The following is a 19300-nucleotide window of genomic DNA, read 5'->3' as shown; positions in this document are numbered from 1 at the left end:
TCACATATAAAGCAAGTCTCTAGGACAGCCTTCTTCCACCTGCGCAATATTGCTAAAATCAGACCCATTCTGTGTCTAAAGGATGCTGAAGAACTAGTTCATGCATTTGTTACCTCAAGACTGGACTACTGTAACTCTTTATTGTCAGGATGTCCCAAAAATTCAGTAAAAAGCCTCCAATTGATCCAGAATGCGGCAGCACGAGTACTGACAGGAACTAGGAAACGAGATCACGTCTCTCCTGTGTTAGCCTCTCTGCATTGGCTCCCTGTAAAATCCAGGATAGAATTTAAAATCCTCCTCCTCACCTACAAAGCCATTAATGGTCAGGCACCATCGTACCTTGGAGAGCTTATAGTTCCCTATTTTCCCAATAGGACACTTCGCTCTCTAAATGCAGGTCAACTTGTGGTTCCCAGAGTTTGTAAGAGTAGAATGGGGGGCAGAGCCTTCAGCTATCAGGCTCCTCTCCTGTGGAACCAGCTCCCAGTGTGGGTTCGGGAGGCAGACCCCCTCTCTACCTTTAAGACCAGGCTTAAAACTGTCTTGTTTAGTAAAGCTTATAGTTAGGGCTGGCTCGGGTATGTCCTGACCCATCCCTTAGCTATGCTGCTATAGAGCTAGACTGCTGGGGGATTCCCATGATGCACTGGGCGCTCTCTCTCTATTTCTGTCTCTCTCCCTCTCTCTCTCTCGATGACTTCATGCCATTAACTTTGTATTTTTTCTCTCCCGTAGTTTGTGCTTCTCCTCTCTCTCCCTCTCTCTGTCCTCATTCTGCAGGTCTCTCTGCCTCGGGAGCAGCAGGATCCAGATCCACCACTACTCATCTTTACTATTAACCACTGTTACCTGTCATCATTATTATTGATAACACCATTACCTGCACAGCTGTTCCTGGTCTCTCTCTCTCTCTCTCTTCTCTCCCCTCTCCTCCCCCTCCCCCTCTTTCTATCTTCTCCTAAACCCAACCGGTCGAGGCAGACCCCCCCACCCTGAGCCCGGTTCTGTTGGAGGTTTCTTCCTGTTAAAAGGGAGTTTTTCCTCCCCCCTGTCGCCAAGTGCTTGCTCTTTGTGGGAACTGTTGGGTTTTTTTCTGTAACAAAGTAAGGTCTCGACCTGACCCTGTAAAGTGCCTTGAGATAATGTATATATTGAATTGAATTGAATAACTAATTAATTGTTCAAGTAATTTTCAAGCAACAAAGAAAAATACTGACTGACAGTTTCTTTGAGTGATTTGATGATCACATGGGTCTAAGGGAATTCTGACTGACATTATTTACACTTTCATGACATTTTAGAGACCAAACAGGGAATCAGCTGATGGAGAAAATGATCAGTAGATGAAACAATAATGAAAACAAATGTTAGAAAAAACTGAAAGAAGACATCATGTAACTCCTTTCACAGGCTGAAGAGCAGCTGTTCTCTGTGATATATAATCTGATCCTAATAACAGATTCATTTCTACTTTTTCCCTGGTTTCAGTGGATGGGTCCTCATGCTGCAGGGACACACTTTCCAAAATGTTTTCAGGACAAAGACACTGAGGAGAAGAACTGGAAGATAATGAGCTGCTGATTATGATGCAGATCGGTCTTTGTGCCAAACCACAGTTCGGATGGTGACATGGTGATTGTTCTGTAGATGGCACTTGTTTACCCAGATCTTTGTATTACTGGCTGTTTCCATCACATTCCATCACATTCATATTCAGACTGTAGTGAACAATGTTGCTCACATACAGAAAAGCAGCTGTTTGCAGCTTTAAACAGATGTGGCATGTAAGAGCCTCAGTGCGTTATCATGGTCACAGACTGATGTGGAGGACGGCTGGTGTTTGTGAGGGAGGAGCGTCCTCACACTGAGTTGCTGATCACTGAGGAGAATCCTGCACACACTGATAGCATGAAGCATCTCAGAGCTATTGTGTTCACTGCTGGTATTATCATTGAATCCACTGTGGCAGCCATGCTAAAGACATAACCTCCTCTCTCCACCCACTCCTCAACCAATCTACAATACAATCTCCATTGTTTCATTGTGTTGACATGACGATCTCATTCCCGCTCCGTGGAAACACTATCCTGCAGTTAACTGAGGATGAAATGAAGCAAATGGGGAGGACCAGCCTCCCCAGGGGGTCTTTCAGTACAAAATATAAACTCTGCTTTTAAGAGTCAACCCGCTGCAGTGAAGTTACCAGGATACTGAGATTTCAGCTCCTCGTAGACTCATGAGGGGATCCAAGACTTGAAAGACTCGCCAAAACCATAACCAAGTGTAAGAGTGGGCTGTGTGCGTTGTAAACGATGTCCTGAGGCGGTCAGTGAAAATCCATATGGACATTCCTCAGGATTTTTTTTCTCCTGAGCCTTTGATGCTGCTGTGTCAGTCACAGACCCCTACGCTTCAGTTTTAGTCAACCCCATCTCAACCTGTGGGCCCCTCGTGTTGAAACTGTGAACTGGTGAAGTTCTTCACTGACACCTGTCAATCCGCAGCCTTGACATGAAACTCTCCATCATTTATATTAAAATTTCAAAGGATGAATAATCAGACAGTGGAGGAGTTTGAGTCGTGCTGGTTCTTACTGCAGTCATCTAATCAGGATCTGATTTACACCTGGGACACCAGGTGAATGTAATTTACTCGTTGGAAGGACGGAACAGCCTGCAGGCCTGTAGGATGACTGTTGCCCTGGTTTTCCCATAAAGAATATGTGAAACAGAGAGGTAGCAAAGCGCCTCATCATTTATGAGAACCAGCAGCTCCAATGTACTTTTCAGGCCAACGGAAGACACACCGAGCATCTCAGGCTCCGCTCTGCTTGATTTACAACCACACAGACTGTAGGTAAACAAAGGCTGAGGCAGGGTTATCCATCTCTTTGCACCTCGCACCACGATTCATCATGGTCGTTTACATGTCAGCCATTTTATCACCTTCTGGATTATAGTGTTGACCAGAGCCACAACAGGCAAACACTCACAGAGACAGTGCCATAAATCCAGATGTCCATGGAAAAAGGTAAACATAAAGACATCTGTATTACTGGCTCCAGACATTAAAAGTCTGGAAAGTTAATGAAGAATTCTCATATCCCAGTCCTTTAAGTCCTGGCTGTCAGTCTGGTCTGTGGCTTTAAATTTGAGGTTATCTTTATTGGCTTTTATTGGTCTGTTTTTATGATCTGGTTTAGTGTATTACAGATGCTGTAGGCAGAATTCAGGGCAGGGTCCTCTCGCTGATGTTCATCATCATGTTGGTCTGAGTTAAATTCTGATGGAAGTTATGGAAAGTGTGGGGAATGAGGTTGATGTCCAGGGCATGACACATCAAAACCAAGTGATGAAATCCACAACTGGCTCTGAATCAGCAAACGAGCTCTCTACTCACACACAGCCAGTCTGACCACTGTCCTGCCACAAATGTTTTTTCCCGCTTCTGGATCTGCAGCTCCCGCCACAAATCGCCTGCTTGTCATATCTATATGGCATAAGTGGGTTAGCTTCATCTAGCATACCCTTAGGAGTTGCCATTATAATCATGAACAATTAAATATGCACTGTTTCAGGCTCACTGTGCAGATCCTGCACATTAATCACGCAGCTGTATGTAATCTCGTTATGGTAAAACACGGCACTTCAGAAGCATTAGGTTTCCATTCCAGCAGCTCAGAAGAACATCAGATAAAAGCCTGTATTTATAGAACTTATAGCTGCTGGTTTTGTGGCAGTAAAGGGGAACACAAATATTCTGAGCCTTTTTAACTAGAAGGTGATGGTTTGGACTCCACAGGTTTTCAACCTGATACAATCTGACTGTCTGAGGGAGCAGCAGTAAAAAGCTCCTCTCTATATTCCTTCATCTAATCCTGCAGCCCAGTATAGGAATTACTGCCATACATCTGACAATTTTATTTAATCTTGTGCCCATGTAGAAAGCAGAGCCCTCGATGTGAAGTGGGACAACAAATGAAAGTGCAAACACATTATGTTTCTGCCCAACAACTGTGTATGAGAATGATGTTACAGTTTGTAGGTAGAATCAATTCTCTGATTCAAATCCATCTTCATCTGAATAATCTGATATTGATTCTTAAAATCCCCACATCCATCTCATATGTCTTTTACAGTCTCCTGTGGATGTGTTAGTCTCCCGTTACCCTTCTCACACAACGTGACCAGAGATAAAAACACACAGCAGACGCAGCTCCAGTGAACACACAGAGAAGAGCTGGACAAAAGCAGAGCTGCATGCAAGACGTGCAAGAAGAAGCAACACACAATACTCACATGCATATTATTTCTTGAGATGTGTGTCTGAGTTGTTGGTTATGCTAAACAGAAAGTGCATTAATGTCACTGCTCTCCATTTGTAGTGTCAACACTAATATTTATTAAAGGTTAAAGGAGCAGTTGACAGCCTTAGTTCTCTGAGAATCTCACTCATGTCCAAGAAAAACTGAAATATCTGAGACTGAAAAATATCCAAATGAATCAGGAGCTTGTGAATTGTAATTGAATTGATTCAGGAAATCAGTGGCAGGACCCTGCTCTATCTGTAGGCTGGTAATATTAATATTAACACAGTGCAGCAGTGTTTCTATTGGCCAACAGAAGACAAAGCTGACACTCACCCCGTGACTCACACTGACACAGGAAGCCAGCAGGATTGTAGGATTGTCCACTTGAAGGCTACCTTTAGGTTTCCACTAGGGCTGCCGCCCCTGTGATACAGGATCATCCTGTTTAAAGTTAAAATGCTGCGTCCTGTACTGAATCAATATGGGAGACAATTTGTCCTGTATCCCTCCTGTGAATAATGTAATATTCAATTTTATTTGTATAGCGCCAAATCATAATATACATTATCTCAAGGCTCTTTACAGGGTCAGGTCGAGACCTTACTTTGTTACAGAAAAAAACCCAACAGTTCCCACAAAGAGCAAGCACTTGGCGTCAGGGGGGAGGAAAAACTCCCTTTAACAGGAAGAAACCTCCAACAGAACCGGGCTCAGGGTGGGGGGGTCTGCCTCGACCGGTTGGGTTTAGGAGGATATAAAAAAGGGGGGGTGGGGGGGGTGGGGGAGAGAGAGAGAGAGACCAGGAACAGCTGTGCAGGTAATGGTGTTATCAATAATAATGACAGATAACAGTGGTTAATAGTAAAGATGAGTAGTGGTGGATCTGGATCCTGCTGCTCCAGAGGCAGAGAGACCTGCAGAATGAGGACAGAGGAGAAGCACAAACTCATATAATATCAAGTTAAACCAAACCAGTTACAGTCCAAGCAGTGCTGTGCACTGATGGCTCAGGTAGAATGCAGGTTTTAAAGGCTTATATTTAACTGCAGCGGTCGAGCTCCGTGGCCCTTTGCTGCATGTCATCTGCTTCCCTCTCTGATACTTGTGAATTGTGAAACTGTAGTACACTGCGCTTTTGTTACACTCGATATTTTTGGCTCATAAGCACATGATGCAGTGTGTATGTATCTGCATTTTAAAATCTCCAAAAATGTTTGAAGAAGTCGTCATTAAGCAGCAACTGATTCTCTCATTTAGCTCAATAAACAAACACGATGTAGGCTCAGGATTACAGCTGCTAGCGCCACTGACACAGGACACACGTGAAGTGTAAGATGACCATGCAGGTTGGGTGAGTGCTGACTTTCCTGACTTTCTCAAACTCATGATTAACGTTCATATTTAGCCACAACAACGATCTCCATGAGTTCAAGTGAAGACATTCATGGTCCCAGAGGACGAAGCCTGATGAGTGAGTCCATGAGTGCAGACTCAGAGCCACTGGTGCGGCTCTAGACTCTGGTCTTGTATTAACCATAACCACTAAATGTGTTTCTTTGCTGAACCTTCACTAGACTAATCATCACAAGGTGTTTTCTAGTTACCTATAACCAAACCTTAACTGCAGTTTAGTCGCCGTGGGCAGAAAGTGAGAGTCAGCACTGAATGTAGAGAAACATCCAACATCAGTGTCAGTGCCCTCCAGAGGCAGTGGTGATGGAGGTGACAGCAGCACATACACTGGACCAGCTTCCATTGGGATTAGGAGAAAAGACCCTCAGACATCCCATAATTTTACACATGAAAATGATATCTGACAGAAGATGATTCTCTGCCTCTGCCCTCTCATTAACACTCGTGTTAGAGGAACATGAACTCACCACAGAACAGCGACTACTTTACAAGGTTCAACATCACACATCAGACTAGATGACAAGATCAGTATTGATTCACACTTGTGAGAGGAGACGAGCTGAACTGGAGAACACACAGTATCTTCCATTAGAGATCGTGTCTTTAGAATGAGCCTCGTTCCATCCTGAGTCCGTCCATGAAACTAATTACACACGGTTCACTCTGCTTTACCACTGAGGATGTTCATAATTCTCTAGCACAGACGTGGAGGTATTCATCTTGACTCGTCTTGTCAACTTGTTGTACCTCAGTGTGTTTACAACATTTATGGTGCTGACCAAAGCTTTTCAGACAAATCCACATCCAGTGGTTGAAGTGTGGGATTTAGATTTCTGATGTAGCTGTACTGGAGACCACCTCCACTGTCTGCTTTAATGTTGAAATGAAGATGAAATCATAATTTCTCACACTTCCATGACGCCTCCATTTCCATGACAACACTCCAGTAAAACACACAGTGACCATTTGTTGGTAATTTGTAATTAACCAGAGCAGACAATGATGAACCTGTAATCTCCATCTGAGTAAAACTCCCAGCCAAACCACAGCTCTGTGTGTGAGATGAATCTCGCAGCTTCCTCCTTCATTAATTCAAACCTGCTCCCTGACTGTCCATGAGATTTCTGGATGTTATATAACAAACAGCAGTCGCTATATTGTGAGGTGGGATCAGATTTTCTGAGCACTGTGGAGGATGGAGATTAGCTTTAAGAATAGCCCCCACTTTGAATGATGGCGCATCCACCCACACCACCTCCACCTCTGGGAAGCAACACAGAGAAAAGACCCCAACCCCCTCTGACAGTTGGAGCCTTGAGCATCTGGAAAAAGCATCATTGACACACAGTCGTCTGCGTGGCTTCTGCAGGATCTTTATGTTGCAGAAAAACATCTAAGCAAGATCAGAGGAACATAAATGTCCCTGTTAAATCCCATTCATTGCTGTTAGCTCAGATATGCCGGTGAGATGACAGATGCTGCCTCCAGCAGCTCATGAAAGGTTTAGTGGAAAGTTTTTAAAGATGTGTCAGACACAGGGAGTGCACTCGTTGAAAATAAAATCTCCCTCTCTCCTCTACCTTCAGATGAAGCCAGCAGGAGGTGCCCCAAGGAAACTGGCCTCGAGCAGGGACACGTGGACTGAGGACAGGGAAACAAACATGCAGAATCTGAGCATTACTTCATCTCCCTGCAAGGCTGCCCATCTGGAAGAGAACACTGACTGTGGGCAGTTCACATCCTGAGTCCTGAGCAGCTCGCTGAGTTTGAACAGCAGAGCGAGGTTCCACTGGTGTGCTTCTGCAGTCCAGCAGTGTGGAGGACTTCTCTGACATCTGACACTTTTGAACTGAAGTGAAGAGAACACAACATTTTCATCCCTGCTAGTGACACGGCCCTATCATGTCTGTCAGTCGATGCACAAATATCTCAAAATCCATTGGTTTAATTGGGCATGAAATTCTGTCCAGACATTTGTGTTCCCCAGAGGATGAATCCCACTGACTTTAATCACCCAACTAGCTCCACTCTGAGGGGATGCATTTGACGGATTACTGTGAAATTTGCTGCAGATATTGAAAGTCCCTACAGAATACACTTTAAGAACTGTAGTTAAGCCTCTGGCTTCTCAGGTATCACCAGGATAAACTGGTGAGCACAGTAAACGTTATGGTTAATCCAAATGTCGCAGAGTGAAAGGGTGAATTCTCAGGATGACCGTCAGTCCAAATCCACAATTCATCAAGTCCACGAGGGGCCTCAGGTGGATTTTCTGCAGACCTGCAGAGTCCAGAGGTTGCAGGCCATAGTGATATTACAATAAAGATGTTAAATAAATAATGCAGCAAATTTTATATTTGAACAGGCTGAATAATCTGAATTTGTTCATTTCAGTTTATCTCCATGGAAACACACAAGGTCTTTAAATCCTGGCTCTTCATCTGAGCTCTGAGTCTGTTCGCATGTCTGAGTTCAGTTTTCTTTAAGTTGGCTTTTTTTTTGCCTTTATTAGAGTGAGACAGTGACAGGAACGTTGGGGAGAGAGAGGGAGGGGATAACATGCAGCAAAGAGCCACAAGCTGGACCCGAACCCGGGCCGCCGCTGTAAGGACTAAGCCTAAATGGAATGTGCTCTACCAGGTGAGCCACCACCCGCCCCCACAGAGCTCAGTTTAAGGGCATCTTATAGACAAATACTTTGGTCGTTATAAATGTGACAGTGGTTTGATACTGAATAAAATGATAGATTTGCTTTTATATCAAAGTGTTTCCTCACTGATTACATTTCTCACAACATTCTCGTATCAGTCCAACCCTGCTCTGGTTCCCACAGTCACAGTGAGTGTGCGTCTCTCCTGTAGTTCAGTGGTGCGGCTGTCAGAAAGTAGGACAGCGAGGGGAGGAGGGCCAGTTTGTAGACCTGCACTTCTGTCTTGGTCGTCTTTGATTCTGACCACAGTGGCTTAGCTTCACATGCTCTCCTGCCTGGCCCAGACTCAGCAGTGGCCTATAAATACCTGGCATGTTTTCATGGCCAGGTAACCTCAATACGCTGCAACAGCCTGAGATATGCAGCTTCACGCTGAGGTCTCTGTAACAGAGTCACTGTCAGCCTCACACTGTTTACTGAGCACCACCAATCAGCTGCAGGGTGAGGTGTTTGCAGAGCAGCTCAAAGACAGTTACACAGATCTACAATAAAAAAAAACATGCTCTGTGAAGAACTACAGACAGAAGACATGAAGACACATCCGACATCTGTGATGTCATCTTGTTTATGATTTATCTTCTGTTCACTGCCGATGAAGAGATCTTTAAACTGAGGTGACCTGCTATGGTTATGTGCTACACACTCAATGGGAGGCTCCCTTTGAACTGGTATGGGGCAACAATGTACAACACTCTATCTCTCTCTGTCTCTCTCTCTCTCTCTCTCACACACACACACACACACACACACACACACACACACACACACACACACACACTCATACTTGTACTTCTATCTTTGTGAGGACTCTCACTGACATAATGCATTCCCTAGCCCCTTACCCTAATCTTAACCATCACAACTGAGTGCCTAACCCTAAGCCTGACCCTAACCTTAACCTAAACCTAATTCTAACCATAACTCTAAAACCAAGTCTTAACCCTCAAAATGTGATTTGAAGGTGTCTCAAAAAGTGAGGACCGGCCAAAATGTCCTCACTTTCCCAAAATGTCCTCACTCTGTTAGTAAAATACTTTTTTTGGTCCTTACTATGTAGCAAGTACAAGTACACACACACACACATATTCTTCCTTCATTCACATTTAAAGGTCTGTGTGGCATCTTAAATGTCAGAGAAGTGATGTCAGAGTATCCACACACTCACACACAGAAGCTGCTCCAGAGCGGCTCTGCCATGACCATTCCCTCTTCCTGTTTCCTGCTGCTTACTGAGACTTGAGATGTGTCAATCCTCAGGGGAGTCACTGCTAACACACACACACACATATTCTTCCTTCATTCACATTTAAAGGTCTGTGTGGCATCTTAAATGTCAGAGAAGTGATGTCAGAGGAGCTGCTCCACCTTTTCTGAGACGACTGTTACCACAGGGTGGAGGTGAGTGGAGCCATGACAGTAAACTCTGTCAGAGGAGGTCTCGTCATGAGGAGCTTCTTCAGTCCAGGTACTCTGACACTGAGGCTTCAGTCTGAATCTGGTGCCAGTATCAGACTAAATGTTTGATATTTTTCAAACCTGCATGTGACAGAGGAAACATCCAGGTGGTCTGAAATCAGCCTGTGGCCAGCGTGAACAGATGAGCTGAAAGGCCTCACTGATGTGTGAGCGTATGTGGTGTTTTTATCTTTATGAGTGAACACGTCACTCACCCTGTTGCTGTGTCCACATCATGGGAGGGAAGGTGATGACTGGACAGATTCCCGTGTTTACGACTCACGAGCGTTCACGTCATCTCTCAAGATGGCAGCTGTGAGTCTTACTGTGCTCCTCCCCTCCCCTGTTACTGCAGATTCCAGCTCAGATGTGTCAGAATATTCGACTTTCACCGTGGTTATTACAATCTGATCGTTGATGTGAACATTATTGATAAGTGTAACACTGGTAATTACAGTTAGTTACACAGCTAGTTACACAGCTTTACACTGCTCTCACTTTCACCTGCATATGTTCAAACCAGGGATCAATGAGTTATTTCAAAATCAGTTTGAAAAAGCTGAAGTAAATGTTTATGTCAGCAATTTCACCTTCCAATGAATATTAATTCTGCAAGCTGGAACAAAAAAGAAACTCTGGGCTGTTTGTGCAGGAACTTTGATGCTGGCTAGAAATGAAGCTCGTACCGTAGCTGTGGAGTGTAAATGACAAACAGCTGGTGAACCTTTATCAAAACCTCAATGTTAAACTCTTAATCATCACCTCTGAAGCTCTGAGAGGATTCAGCCCATGCTGCCTGTGTGTTGAGCCAAAATTAGCTGTCAGTTAACAGCAGTCAACAAACATAGCAGTGAGGTGAAAGGGTGGAGATGAAATACCCCCATAGAACCCCCTCCTCACCTGACAGTTCTGTGGACATGGACGTGCTCACACAGGGATCAAACAGATGTCTGCAGTCATCAAAGATGTTTCTCCCCAGCACCATGAAACAATCAGAGACCATCCATGTCTGCAGCAGAGGCAGGGAGCCAGTGTCTGTGACCCGGGTATGGCTTTGGGTTTGTGTGTTTTTACGTGTGTGTGTCCGTGTGTGTGTGTGTGTGTGTATGTGCGCGCACATTTACGCTCGAAGAAAGCCAGTACACATGAGAAGTGTGATTCCAGTGGAAGCAGCTATCATGCAGTCAGTCACTGGGAGTCCATGAATTATCTACAGAGCTTTCAACACTGCAGCTTCCATCAAATCATTTTGGAGACAATTCAAACTCCATGAATTGTAAGAGACAGGAAGTGAAGCATGGAAGCGTTTTCAGACACGGCGTGAACACTGGAACTTAAGATAAGTGACCATCACTGCACATTTCTACAGTAACTAGACACTTGGCGCTGTCCAAAATTAAGAAGAAACTCCCAAACATCATGATATACAATATTATCGCGGGGGGAGAGAAGGGCGGTGGTGGTGGTTGGTGATGGGCTACTTTTTTTAAAATGGAATTTTAATAATATATTTAATATTTTATACAATATAAGATAAGTAAGATCACCTTTATTAGTCCCACAGTGGGAGAACAGTGTTACAGCTGCAAAGTAGCAGTGCAGAGAACAGGAAAGCTGCAGAAACTGCAATAACAAATATTTAGAACGATAAATAATAACAATATAATAATGTACTAAATATAGAGATACAAAAAATTACATATTTTCAACAACAGTAGCAGCGTTTGTGGGATATTGCACAGATGTGTGAGGAGAGGTGTGAGTTGTCCATTCCTGGTGTGTGTGGTGTTACTGAGCAGTGTTTGTTGTAAAGTCTGACAGCAGCTGGAAGGAAACATTTGCGGTATCTCTCCTTCACACACCGTGGGTGCAGCAGCCTGTCACTGAAGGAGCTGCTCAGTGCTGTCAGAGTGTCCTGCATGGGCTGGGAGGTGTTCTCCAACAGGGATGATAGCTTCGCCGCCATTCTCCCGTCGCCCACTACCTCCACTGAGTCCAAGGGGCATCCCAGGACAGAGCCGGCCTTCCTGATCAGCCTGTTCAGTCTCCTCCTGTCAGCAGTGGAGATGCTGCTTCCCCAGCAGACCACACCGTAAAAGATGGCTGATGCCACCACAGAGTCGTAAAAGGTCTTCAGGAGTGCCCCCTGCACCCCAAAAGACCTCAGGCTCCGTAGCAGACTAGCCGTTGCTAGAGCCGTTGCAGCTGTTGCAGATTAGCCGCCGTTAGCTCGTCCATCTTATTGGGGAGAGATCTTACGTTCCCCAGGATGATGGAGGGGAGAACTGGTTTGTACCATCTCCTCCTGGCACGTCGCTCCCTCCCGGCACGACTTCCCCGTCTCTTCCTCCTCCTCAGTTCGCGGGGAATGTCGGGTCTCTCCTCGGGTAACACCGCTGTGTTACGGAGTGCCATCAGCTGTTCCCTGGTGTGAACTATGGAGCCATGGCTGCCCGCCGGGTCCCCGGACACGGACGTAAACAGAAAGAAAAAGAAAACAGTAGAGCGGCCAGTACGAACACCGCAAGATTATGCGTGTCCATAGTGCGCGAATAAGAGCAGCTGACCGTAACAGGCTGCCACTCATGCGGCGCCATGGAAACAGAATCAATTATATCAATTATAACATAATAAATTATAATTAATGTATCAATGTTATTTTATCTTCAATATATTATTATTATTATTATTATTATTATTATTATTATTATTATTATAACATATATAATTATATTGATTCTATTCATGCATTTTATGTTTCAAGTGTTTTTTTTATCATATGTGGTATTTTATGTTTCAGGTATATGGGATGCTGCCACTAAACAACAGTTAACAATATTATGAAAAATATTGCATATGGTGGGAATATCATATTTGACATTTCCGAATATCAGCCCAGGCCTGTTCTCTACAGCACCGACTGAAGTCAGGTGATAAAATAACTCATGTTGCATTACAGTATTACAACAGGGTTGTCACGATACCAGAATTTCAGTAGTTGATACCAATACCTGTGATTTTCCACGATTTTCGATACTAATTCGATACCACAATTTAAAAAAAAAAAAAATAGGGCGGCCCGATGGCGGAGTGGTTAGGGCGCGTACCACATGAGCGGATGCTCTTAGCAGGCGAGTGCCGGTTCGACTCTCTCTCTGCCCCTGTCCTGTCACTCTCTGCTGTCCTGTCAATAAAGGCAAAAAATGCCCAAAAAAATATCTTTAAAAAAAACAAACCAGAACCCATGTACTTTTAAATTCACTAATTTATTGAAAAGTGCTTTAAACTGTCAGGTATTCAATACCACTATAAAAACAAGCAATACTGTGCTTTATGGTAATAAATAACAACAATATTCAACTATTTACATTCAAAAAAGAACAGCAGTGGCATGGAGCCTTCAAGTATATAAAACAAACAATATTCTTCTTCTTATAAATATGCAGATAAATAACTAAACAACAGTGGTGTGGAGCCTGATCTCACATCACTAAAACCTCTAACACCAGCCACTGTTTGCATGTCGGCCTGTTTGTGTCTAGAATTGCTCCGTATTCATCCGCCTCCAATGCAAAATATTTCCACTCGCGACTCTTCGTACCTGTTTCGTCACGGAGCCGACGTGTTGTGCTTCCACTCCCACCTGCTGTCGCCAAGAATCGATACGGCTCGCCGCGGGAAAAGTTGAATATTCGGTTCTGACGGTTCCAGAAAAAAGCAGGTATCGATGTATTTTTTGCGTGTTGGTATCGAATTGGTACCGGAAGTATCGGTTCTTGTGACAACCCTACATTACAGCGAGATTCATCCAGATGCTTTGACTCCCTTCAGTTTCTGCCCACACACAGCACATCAGGGTGGACTGCAGACCCAGACACAGTAAGGGGTATGAATGTGTGAGTCTGTTGACCCTGAAACATCTGAGCTGTCCATACTCATACTGTGACTTGCATCTGACTACACATGCTTGCAGATGACACTGTAATACTGACATGTTGGCTCTAGATACCAGAGGTAATCCTGACTGTGTACCAGATAACATTACAGCTGTTAATTTGTTAATCCAGTGTTCATTTGTTGTGAGTTGTTAAAGCTTGCACCTGTATTTTACAGGTCTAAATGTTCTACAGTTGTCTTCCAATAAACTCTAACCAGCTGTTTTTGTATCTGTTCTGCAGAGCAAATAAACCTGCTTTTGTTTTGACTCTGTCAGTCACATTATCTGCACAAAACACCACCAACACAATGACGTCATCTCAGGCTGTCCTGTATATGTGCATTGTTTTGTGTTGTGTATCATGATTGTCTTGCATTCTGAAAGTGAGACCTTGAAAAAGCGGACACATTCATCTGTTGTCGTGCTGGTGAGTGCACAGCTTCTGAAGGTAAAACCTCCCACACCTCAGTGGACAGGTTCTGGGAGGAACCTCTATCATATTGAGAGGTGGGGTCACTGATGGGCCAATATGTGATTTTTAATGAAAGGCCAACATCAGCCCAATGTACTGACAACCCAGCACACTTTAAAACCACTGTTACTGCAGCTTAGCCATGCAGTGCAGAGATACACCCCAAGTGTCTATTAGCACCCAGCAGACATTTGATATCTGACCACACTGATCTGCAGGAGAGAGCACGGCTGAAGGACAAAGGAGGAGGAGGGGGGGCATCAGCCTTTAGTGGGTTTCCACAGTTAAATTTATCACAGTTAACTGAGGAGGAAGACACCAATCAATAAACCCTCTCTGTCTGTCTCCTTCCTTTGACTTCCCCTCCCCCAGTCTGTCGTCCTCCACCCCCCACGATAAAGAAAAAACATAATCAGCATCTTCATCCACAGGAGAACCAGTGTTAGAAGATGGTGATAGAGTAGAGCCCAATGGTGGTGAGGTGACACTGTCTTCGTGTGCAGACGTCCACTTTAACCTGCTCAAAGGTTTTCACACCCCGACCTGGTGCAGAGGTCAACCACTTCAAAACCAGTGAGAAACCAGACGCCATCATACTGTCACACAGTATCTGCAGGAAACGTGTGCACATGGATGAACAGAATAGGATGCAGCTGCAAAAACAAGAGGCTGCTGCATCAATCTCCTATTGGCAGATGATTTACATATCATGCAGGTGTGGCGTTTTCTGGCTCATTTAAAGAAAGCTAAATTTGCATCATCTACAGAGCAAATGATCTGAGGTCACTTCACCGTGAAGGACTCAGCCCACATGGAGCCCAGACTGTTCATCACTCACAACCTCAGATGTGAGGTTTTCACATTCAATTCATTGTTTAATACATTTCAAGCTGAAACATGAAAAAAACAATTATGTAATGTCACAAAATAATAGGACAATCTTTTAATCAGTAGTTTGACAAGAAAAAAATGTCTCTGTAACTTCACTGATGTGATCATTTGTTCTTCATCATGAAATGATTATGTTTGGGTGCTACAGTGCTGATGCACTTTCATGGCATCGATCTTCTCTTCTAACACCGGGCACAAAAATAAGCATATTTCATAAAATTTCAAAATATTCTGTTAATAAAATGTAATTACCATAATAATATATAATAATTATTGCATATAGTCATCATTTGATGTCCATATTAATAATTAGGAATTAGAAATTTGTGTCAATAAATACCAGAAGGTGAAATGAACAAACATGATGCTGTCATAACAAAGGCCTCATTGCTTTTCTGCTTAACTAATAAAAATGCATTCTGACTGCTTCATTGTTTTAGCTTCATGCTGCATTCTTCAAGTGACTGACTGTTTCACACTGAGTGAGATAAGACTGACACTAACAGGCAGATCTGTGGTCAGTGAGGATTACTACAAACAGCTGACTGCTGTGGCTGAATTATCTAATAGGTCAGTCTGTGACGTTTTTCCCGAGAATTAAGCAACTGTCCCTCATGTGACTGAGAGGAACGCTCCTGTCAGCATCTGACTCCATTTTGAAACCAGCTGATAGGACATGACTAGAAATAGCAATAAAGTAGAAGTGAGACAATTAGTCACTGCCTCTCAGGGATGATGGCGGCAGCTTGTATTTTCAATCATGTCACAACCACAGATACATCAGAGAACCTGTAGAACATGTAGAACTCATTCCACTTCCAGACTGAACCCTTTCAAATTAAACTGACGTGTTTTGATTTGTTCTGCTCGGGAAACACTAGTCTGTTCATCACTGATTAAACTTTAGTTTTCTGTAGGTCTACCGACACTACTGTCTTGGTTCAGCTGATACAATTGAAGAAATGCCTACATATAGAAGCCATATTTGTAGTTCTAAAACAGTTTACTAAAATACTACTTGATATCTTTGTGTTTGAGGAAAAGTGAAGCCTCATGGTGCCACTTTTGTTTACATGCAGGTTTTCCACCACACTGCTGCAGTGTGTATCACTGTTCATGACAACAGATACACAATAACATGACTTTACTGCTCAGGATTTCTCTCCTGCATTGAATGGCTGAGAAATTCTTAAAAACATACACTTGAGTCAAAGAGAGGATGTTGTGGCTTTCAGCATCTTCTCTCGACACAGCTGATGTTCACACAGTTAACTCTGGTGCTCTCTCAACCTTCCCCTCTCTCTGCCAGGTGTGTGTTTCTCTTCTTCCTACAGAGCCCACAGCCCTCCATGTGTCTACAAGACAGATGTGTTAACCAGATGTTGGTGCACTGAGGGGAAAGGGCTCCACACAGTCCTGCTGTATTTGTTAGTGTTGCTGTGCAGCCATATTTTAAATCCAAGAACATCACCAGGCTAAAGTCTGTTTGTCAGCTTTCACATCTCCTTTGACTCTAGTTGTGTATTCGAAGGACTCTTCCTTCTCCCCAGCTTTAGGGTTGAAGTCAGTGTGAGTTCAGCTGAAAGCAGCAGCAGGCAGGAAAATACCTTCAGATGACACAACACAACTGTTGCAGCCCAGGGCCAGACATCCAGCCTGTGTGCTCACACAGACTCTGAGAAGACCACCACACAAACCCTAACACAAACAGGCACGTCTGTCTGATGTTTTATTCAGCAGTAGTCCAGCAGCTATTTTTAAAACAACTGCAGGTGAGTGGCAGCTTCGCCCGTTCCCTCCTCTGCTCACTTCATTAGCCTCTGCAGAGCCAGCAAAGCGAGGATTAACGGAGATGGCTTGCTGTCTCATTGCAGAGATGTTAAATTCACTCTGGGCAATGGGATTCACTCAGGAGAGTCATCAAAGTGTTCAGCCCGAGCGAGCCAAAGTCACAGGGGAAAGTAGGATGAAATTGGACATCAGAAAAACTGAAAACGAGTCTGTGCTTCAAGGTTGAAATCAAAGTTTATCGTCTCATGTGAAAGTGTTGGGAGGAAACTGAGAATCCAGCTGGGCAGAAAAATTCGACCTCACCACCTTATCAAGTACTGACACTGAGTCATTTAGTGACCTGCTCCGAGCTGGGGGAGGTTACTGAGTGTCATATTCTGAAAGCAGTTTTGTTAAGAGGAAATGATCTGCTGAAACACCTGAGATATGCTTATTCTCTTTCTGACTGTTAGATGAGAAGATATAATACCCCTGATATCTGTCTGCTGAATGTGAAGCTACAACCAGCAGTCGTTAGCTTAGCTTAGCATATAGCCTGGCTCTAATGAGTGATTGGGAAATCCATCAGGCTTTGTGACTGAGTGCTGTGTGTTTGTCCAGTGGCAGCTTCAGTCATAGACAGCCCTGCTCTATAAGATGCATGTGGGGATTCAAATCTGAAGCACTGGAAAACAAAATCCTTACAATGAGCAAATCTGACGGAAACATTTTTGGTTTTTCAAACAGTAAGGACAAAGATTTGTAATTCATCAAGCCTCTGTTGGTTCCTCTGTAGCTTTTCTGTGAAAATATTTCCCTACAAAGGCAAAGAAAGAAACATGCCGGCACTCCAAGTGTTTTAATTATAGATGACTTAATGAGGAGATGACTTAATTCTCTCCGCTTCTTAATTCAGCTCAGTACGCCAGAGAAAATGAACATTCAAGTGGGGATAAAAATGAGCTGCTGACCATATCTAAAACCCTTTTCATTTGCCATCTCTATTCTACAGATCTTTATCTACAGTCCACAGTAAGTGGCTTTTTTCTTGTATATTGCATCATGATGTTCATCTGAGAGAAAGTATTAACACATCTTTAGTAAGTCAAAGCCTTCATTAGGAGAATATATATAAACCAGTCAGTCAACTTCCATCTTCAGTGATTAGAAAATGAACATCAGGTGGTTCTGATTTTGATCTGGTTTTGATCATAAAAGGCCCAGGAGTGGATCTGCTTCAAGTGGTGGTTGGTTCATTTCTTCCTGTGAAGTGATTTTGGTTCTCTAATAACAGCCACACAAACTGCTGATAGTTAAACACCAAACCGAAGTAGCTGCGATGTTCCTTTTTACTGGAAAACATACACCGCAGGGTTTCACTTCTGATATCATGAATGTGATATGACTGATGTGCTTCCTGTAGGCCTGATTAACACCACACTGTGTATAGATGGTCTTTGTTCTAATCTGATTATAATCTACTGATATGTAGATACCATAACTACAGCTGTGGGTACTGTTCATGATGCTCTAAATTCCTTTTCAGTGGATGACAACGAATCAATCATTATGACTCTCAGTCTTCCTGTGTTTCTCCCTCTGACACACATCACACATGTAAAGCTGAAGAGCACGACCCTGTCGTCTCATGCACGCCTCACATAAGCCACGGGCCCAGCAGCACCCTCTCAGCTTGAGGCTGCGGTTTCTAATTAAACCTCCTGGGGACCCAAGGAGAGCAGCAGCAGGGCTGTCAAAGAGCCACAGACACTTTCACAGCACTACAAGCAAAGAATGAGAGTCCTATCAAAGTAATGAACCTGAGGCCAGACTTTTAACCCCTCGTAAAGTCTGCTTGCTGAGACGTTTTCACTCTAATGAGAGGAAGCGGTTAAACTGGTGGGTCACGATGCTGACTTCAGCTTTAGCTGAGAGTTTAGGAGGCTGAGGAAAGCTGCTATGTGGCCTCAGACTGTGTTTATTAGCACCTGTAATGTCAGGAAGAACCTCTACTAATGGTGCTCTAGACATGACCCAGAGGCCATAGAAACTGCTGCAATGACAGGAGGAGCAAAGATGGTCTGAAATGAGGCTGTGATATCAAAGACCAGGCTTGTATCAATCTTTGCAAAAAAGGGCATAGACACTGGATTTCATGCACCGAGACTTTCATTACAATTTAAAATCCAAGTCGGAGAAAAAGGAGCTTGCTCACTTATAAATAATTTTGACTAAGTTCCATAACTGAGACAAGAGTGGGCTGAAAGCACACTCCACTAATTCAGTTCAGTCTGGAGGGACAGCTGGCACACAGTGAGGGGAGATCCAAGCCTCCATCTC

At 43.7% G+C, this 19300-nt stretch overlaps 1 protein-coding gene across 1 annotated transcript in view; it reads right to left on the bottom strand.

Annotated features, from left to right (window-relative positions):
* The window catches only part of LOC139625669 (guanine nucleotide exchange factor VAV3), a 92189-nt gene that overhangs the window by 56732 nt on the left and 16157 nt on the right, over positions 1-19300 (bottom strand). The gene's annotated exons all lie outside the window — the stretch shown is intronic.

Source organism: Trachinotus anak, unplaced genomic scaffold, assembly GCF_046630095.1.
Source record: "Trachinotus anak isolate AG129_WGS33_773 ecotype Australia unplaced genomic scaffold, CSIRO_AGI_Tana_v1 ptg000009l, whole genome shotgun sequence".
NCBI classification, from domain to species: Eukaryota; Metazoa; Chordata; class Actinopteri; order Carangiformes; family Carangidae; genus Trachinotus; species Trachinotus anak.
Note: the sequence above shows the minus strand (reverse complement) of the source record. Positions and strands in the feature narration are given on the sequence as shown.